Source organism: Nannobrachium achirus (assembly GCF_963921795.1).
Source record: "Nannobrachium achirus genome assembly, chromosome: 20".
In the NCBI taxonomy this organism is placed as follows: domain Eukaryota; kingdom Metazoa; phylum Chordata; class Actinopteri; order Myctophiformes; family Myctophidae; genus Nannobrachium; species Nannobrachium achirus.
This window is the reverse complement of record NC_137827.1, coordinates 30,453,384-30,460,348: the sequence shown is the minus strand read 5'-3', so window position 1 is coordinate 30,460,348 and position 6,965 is coordinate 30,453,384.

Here is a 6,965-nt window from a genome sequence, read left to right as displayed (position 1 = left end):
TCCAATTCTAAACATGTCCGTCCTAAACCCGCTGATGTAAACACGACGTGCTCTCTGACCTTAGCGGTAAACATCTGTTCAGGGATAGGCTTTCACCCTCGTTCTTAAACAGTCAGCGATGACATTGACAAACACGTTTTTAATCACCAAAAGCAACACATAAAATGAATCTTCATTATCTACTTAAGCAACAATGTAAACACCGCTGTCTTGTATATCAGAGCCACTAGTCAAGCTATACAAGTAAGCTATGCTGACACAAAAGACGCAGACATTTCAGTGTTCTTAATTAGCTTCCCATGAACAGCCGATGACAACGACCTCGCCTCTCATCCCCTCGTCGCTGAACTTGTTTTACGGCTTATGTTTGAGCTGTTGGTCTGACCATTCAGATCTGTTTGGTGTTGACGACACCATTTCAAAAACAAACAGGCGTGCGCTAAAACCTGATAAATTCTTGGTTATGTAATGGTGTCTCACTTAAAAAATAGCTGATCTATAAGCTCAAAACATGTTGTGTAGCAATGCATTACGTTAGTGGTTCTCAAACTTGGGGTCGGGACCCCAAGTGGGTTCCCGAAATTATTTTGTGGGGTCCCCAGATGATTAGCTTAATGTAAAAAGAATTCTCACTCAACGGTAAACAAACCAACATAAATCTATACAAATTATCTGCACATTTTATAAAGTGACAATTTAAGGACTTTCAAGACCGTTTTAATACCAAACTGGCCAAACTGTCAAATATTAACGGGTTAGAGACTGGCATACTCGGGAATGATGTGATTAGGGAATGAATGCCCCACCTTTTAATGCAAACCCCATTATACCTGTTGTCATAAGACCCGTTTTGACCACCTGTTTGCCTGTGTGCATTTATGCCCATATATGGAGATATCTGTATCTGTCTGTCTGTGTCCCTTTTATACCTGTATATGGAGATCTCTGTATCTGTCTGTGTCCCTTTATGCCCATTATCCTAAAGGAGTTCGCTATAAACAATGTTGTCAGTAATGCCCTTGTCATTATCCGCAATGAAAACATTTACAGCGCTGGCTCTATTTCCTCTGGAGAAGGCTGTGTAGAGTTGGCCATGAGCGAACAGAGGTTGAGGCAAGTAGATGCCAACTCGTTCATTCTCTTGGCCCTGACCCTTATTGATGCTAACAGAGAAAGCTAAGCGGATAGGGAACTGTCGTCTAATGAAGGTGAAGGGAAGCTCATTGTGAGGTATTCTTATGGTAGGAATTTAGTTTCACCCCTGTTTGTGCCTACTGAAATCTCACACTCAATGACTCTGTCCATCATTTGCATCACCACCATTCTGGTGCCATTCTTGAGAGTGCAGTCGGGACCTGCTTGCAGGTTTCTACTTGAGGTTATGATCAGGGATTCCACAGGCACGTAATCCTTGTGGTTGTCCTCCTGAATTGAGTCGGTTGAAAGGTAGACTCTTTCTTCTGTAGGTAAGTCAGCCAAGCATATGTTGTGCTTGTGCTTGAGAGCCTTCGTAACAGCCCCCCATCAGCGTTTTTTGTTTTGTTTTGTACAACTGTACATCATGCAAGTACAGTTACGGCAGGGGAGGTAGCTAAGCACGTAGGTAAAGATCTGAGCTATCTGCATGCGAAAGTTGGAGTCTGTAGAACCAACCATGTGCTGTGAGGCCTCTTTCATGCGATTCGGGCCAATTCGGCCTCGGCTTCAATTAGTATTCAGGATACCTACAATTCCAAGTGCTTGTCAGGGTGGGGGTCCCCAGTTCAAATATGTTTATTTTGGAGTCACTAGACCTTACCCGTTCGAATATATGTGCTGCAAAATATGTGCAGAGTGTGGGTTATGGGGAAAGTAACTGTAACTGCATGGTGCGTGCGTGAGAATATGTGGGAGCATCATAATGTAAGGAGCAGCCCATGGAGGAGTGTATATTTATGATGGATACAAATAATTTAACAGCAAAATTAGGTGAATAGAAGTATGAGGATGTATTTGCTCCACATAATTTTTCTATACCCGTTGGAAGATGAGACACACATCACCCGTTGCAACCCATGCAGAGAGAGAGAGAGAGAGAGAGAGAGAGAGAGAGAGAGAGAGAGAGAGAGACAGAGAGAGAGAGAGAGAGAGAGAGAGAGAGAGAGACAGACAGACATTCCTAACTGTGAGAGAGGTGTGTGTGGGCCCGGGGCTACAGATCCCATGGCCTGGAGGAACGGACCGTAACCCTGACAACAGGCTGTAAAGCTGTAGAGTGAAGAAACGCTAATAAATAGCTAGAATTTGGGGAAAATGAAATTCGGGCTCTGTCACCGTGTGTATAATGCTAATGGCCAATGCCATGTTAAATTTGAGATCAGTCGCTGAAGCGAGTGTATAGATAATGCATTTTGTGACTGACCTCTCTCTCTAATTATAGTATGGATGGCCTAAAAAGGTTTGAGAACTCCTGCATTACATTAATAAGTTAAGCAAAACTCTGCTTTGCTCCATTTCTATACCCATTACCCAGTCTAAACCTAATGCTAATTTAACTCTGAAAGTGAACCGTGGTGAAACAGTGGATCTTAGCCTTACAGGCACACCTAAAAAGAGTTGAATTAACACTCTTTACTGTGCATAATTCCCCGGAAGTACAGTATCTCTTCACCACATCAGCATTTCTCACTTGCACCCCAAATCTGTGTCATCTCTCACCACTTCCACATCGGCCACCACAAGCCCAGAGAACCCATACGCCACTGTTTGTCAACTACAATACAAGGTGTGGATGGTGATGCGGACATATTCTGGCCTTGGGGGGGGGGGCAGAATGATATGCCCCAGGGCGGGCGGGGGAGAAGGAAGACCCTGGGCTGGGGTGAGGAGCAGCCGGCAGGGTCCGGGGCCTGGGCCTCGTAAAAACAGAGCCGCAGCCGGCTGGGCCGAGGAGGAGGAAGGAGGCAATTAAAAAAAGACCCACAAGCGGCCTGAACACTGGGCACCAGCTGACTTTTATCATGTCAAGAAATAACGAAACGCTGGGCCAATGGCGAAGTAGGACAGAGAGAGGAGAAAGGGGGAGGGAGAAAGAGGAAAACAGAGAGCGAGAGAGAGTGGGAGGTGTGAGTGTGTGTCGGATGGGGACGAAGCCTGGCCGGACCACCGCTGAGAAAAGGGGCAGGCTATCAAGACAGACGACTTCCTACTACAGTCTGATTATCCCCCAGAGGCCCGCGGAGTGCCCTATAAAAGCCTCCTCATTAAGACCGGCCCATTTATAGACGGCTTAATGAGTCTAGGCCACTAAAACAAGAGAGGGAATGAGGGACTTTAGAAAGAAAGAGAGAGAGGGTGAGAGAGAGACCACTTAGTACTACGTTTGGGGTCTCTGTCCATGAATCTGACCGACCTCACTCAGAGGACTGTCTTTACTACACATCAATCACCTTTGATGGTAAGAATTACGCATGGAGAGGAACACGAGGCAGGGTTGAGTTCAACATGTTGGCCATTCTTTTTTCCCCCCAGTATTTACTGTATATATCCAGATCAGAGAAAATTGCCTGACCCTTAGGCTATACATACATTAGGATTAGATACATCAAGAGTGATGGTGGGCGAGTGTGGGGGAAACATGCTGTTAAGGTTATACACATAGATCACTATCAATACTGCATATGCTCAGGATGAACCAAATCTAAACATCTACTACAGTTGTTTAACCGTCATCTTAGGATGTCGGTTGTGCTAACTTTCATGTTTGTCTGATGCTGTGGTCAACAGATGGCTTTGGAATGCTGATGGAAATAACTTTTAGCAATGATTGTTATGTTACTGTACATTGTAAAATCATTAGTGTTTATTTAACTAGAGTGCACAAATTGACCCCACAATTTCCTTGATGGCCTGTCCATATGTATAACATTTTGGATGCATGCTGTCTAATTGAGTAAAAAAAGGAAAAAGAAATAAAAAGACAAATGGGGTAATCTGATTAATTGTGTCATGTAAAAGGCTATGTGCGTAGCTGTAGTGCCAGGTTTCAATAGCTTCCTTTGATTGACTCATCAGTAGATTTGAACCGGAAACAAATATTACACTGTCACCATGTACCATCATATATCTGCTGCTGAGGCAATCAAACGAAGCTACCGTATATCGTCGTTGTCGGGTGAAAACCTTGTATGTCCAAAACCGTTCGTTTTGTATTTATCTTTTTGGAGCTGTGTGAAACACAGGCTCCCTATACGTGGCCGTGTGGGTCTGTGTGTGTGTGTGTCTGTCTGTGTGTATGTAGCCTGAACTTCCTAAACTTCGGCACGCCACTAGTCCCACAGTTTTGCCACCACACACTCGCGCCATATGTCAAATCGACCGGCTTACTCGGGAATCGTGGGCTATTACTTTTCTAAGAGAAAGGTTCTATAGTTTAATTGATATTAATTTATTAGTGAATTAATTTTCCCCATTGACTTATAATGGGAATTGCAAAAACTCACATTCAATTATTTGTCTCTCGCAAACCATAGGGGCTAGAGTTTCAAGACTTGGAGAGGAGGTTCATAATGATTTCAAGGATTACATAAAAAATAATTGTGTCATTTGGCCGCATGGTGGCGCCATAACACCCCACTTTACGTTTTGGCCTGTAACTCTTGAACCGTAGGTCGGAAAATTAAAAATATTTTTTCCCTGGATTCCTTGGGTCATGACGCATCTCCCCATATAGGCCACGCCCATTTGCGCCATGATAGATTTTCCGCCATCTTGAATTTTCTCCAAAACACACTTTTTGCTCCTTTTCCTACATATTTTCTTCAAATGTCACAAAAATCGGTACACATGATCCACACACACACACACACACACACACACACACACACACACACACACACACACACACACACAGCTCCACTTCACACGGGTGTGATTTTTTAAAATGATTTAAACTCCTGCATTACGCGGTGCGAGGCGTTGTGTGCTTGTAGATCGGCTGTTTTCACTACTTTTGTGCGACAGCCTTGTCTGATGAAGCAGGGCTTTACTTCGTGGAAAAACGTACAAATTTGAAACTTGGAGATACGAGGTTTTGGCCCGACAGTGACGATATGGGAAGATTAACCGGAACAGGAAGTGGGTATGCTACCTTCTGGGAATCCAGGAGTACAGATAAGGCCAGAGACTATTGCAGATATCTTGGAAAGGGCATGTAACTGAACAGTAACATCATACGTATTCCACAACAATTGAAAATTGATAATTCTTTGGATGCTAGAAGTCCCACTCAGATCCAAGGGAGTGAGTGTTGAGCCTTTGGCATCTGATACAGCACTGTTTCCCAAGCAGTGGGTCAGGACCCATTTGTGGGTCACGGACCAATTTGTATGGGTCACGAGTCTCGAGTAGAAATCCCATTTTATTTTCCTAAAAAAATATATTTGAAAAGATTTCTTTTGAAAATAATAATAGAAACATATTTATACATTTTAAAACAAATAAGTAATTCCATAAATAAAAAATAACAATTAAGTTGTGAAAATAGGCAATCGTGCCGCGTATGCTATTTTCACTAGTTTGGGTCCCGGGCACACTTCTAATCTCTCTTTTGGGTCTCGACCTGAAATCTTTGGGAACCATTGCTCTACAGCACTGTATCCCAAACATTCTTGGGTCCTTTCATTATTTGTTGGAGCTGTGTGGAACACAAGCTCCCTATACGTGGCCGTGTGTGTGGGTCTGTCTCCGTGTCTGTATGTAGCCTAAACTTCGGCGCGTAACTAGTGCCGCACATTTACGCCACTACGGAGATATATGTATCTGTCTGTCTGCAATCCATTTTATGCCCATATATGGGGGCATTCATTTTATGCCCATATATGGAGAACGCGCGTGCCCGTGGGACGAACGGTTCTCGAGATACGCGGATTACTTACATACATACATACACACTCACAGAGATTTTTTGTTGACTCATGTGGCGTACGTGATGTCAGAGCCTTTTATGAAGTGATGTCACAATGAGTCAGAGCTTTCGCCGATTTCCTCCGGAACAGCCTGATGTCAACAATCAACCCCGCATAAGGAGATTCCGAACGTTGGAGATCTTTGACCATCTGTTTGCCTCTGTCCATTTATGTCCATATATGGAGATATATGTATCTGTCTGTCTGCAATCCATTTTATGCCCATATATGGGGGCATTCATTTTATGCCCATATATGGAGAACGCGCGTGCCCGTGGGACGAACGGTTCTCGAGATACGCGGATTACTTACATACATACATACACACTCACAGAGATTTTTTGTTGACTCATGTGGCGTACGTGATGTCAGAGCCTTTTATGAAGTGATGTCACAATGAGTCAGAGCTTTCGCCGATTTCCTCCGGAACAGCCTGATGTCAACAATCAACCCCGCATAAGGAGATTCCGAACGTTGGAGATCTTTGACCATCTGTTTGCCTCTGTCCATTTATGTCCATATATGGAGATATATGTATCTGTCTGTCTGCAATCCATTTTATGCCCATATATGGGGGCATTCATTTTATGCCCATATATGGAGAACGCGCGTGCCCGTGGGACGTAGATATATGTATCTGTCTGTCTGCAATCCATTTTATGCCCATATATGGGGGCATTCATTTTATGCCCATATATGGAGAACGCGCGTGCCCGTGGGACGAACGGTTCTCGAGATACGCGGATTACTTACATACATACATACACATTTTATGCCCATATATGGAGAACGCGCGTGCCCGTGGGACGTAGATATATGTATCTGTCTGTCTGCAATCCATTTTATGCCCATATATGGGGGCATTCATTTTATGCCCATTTTATGCCCATATATGGGGGCATTCATTTTATGCCCATATATGGAGAACGCGCGTGCCCGTGGGACGAACGGTTCTCGAGATACGCGGATTACTTACATACATACATATATGGAGAACGCGCGTGCCCGTGGGACGAACGG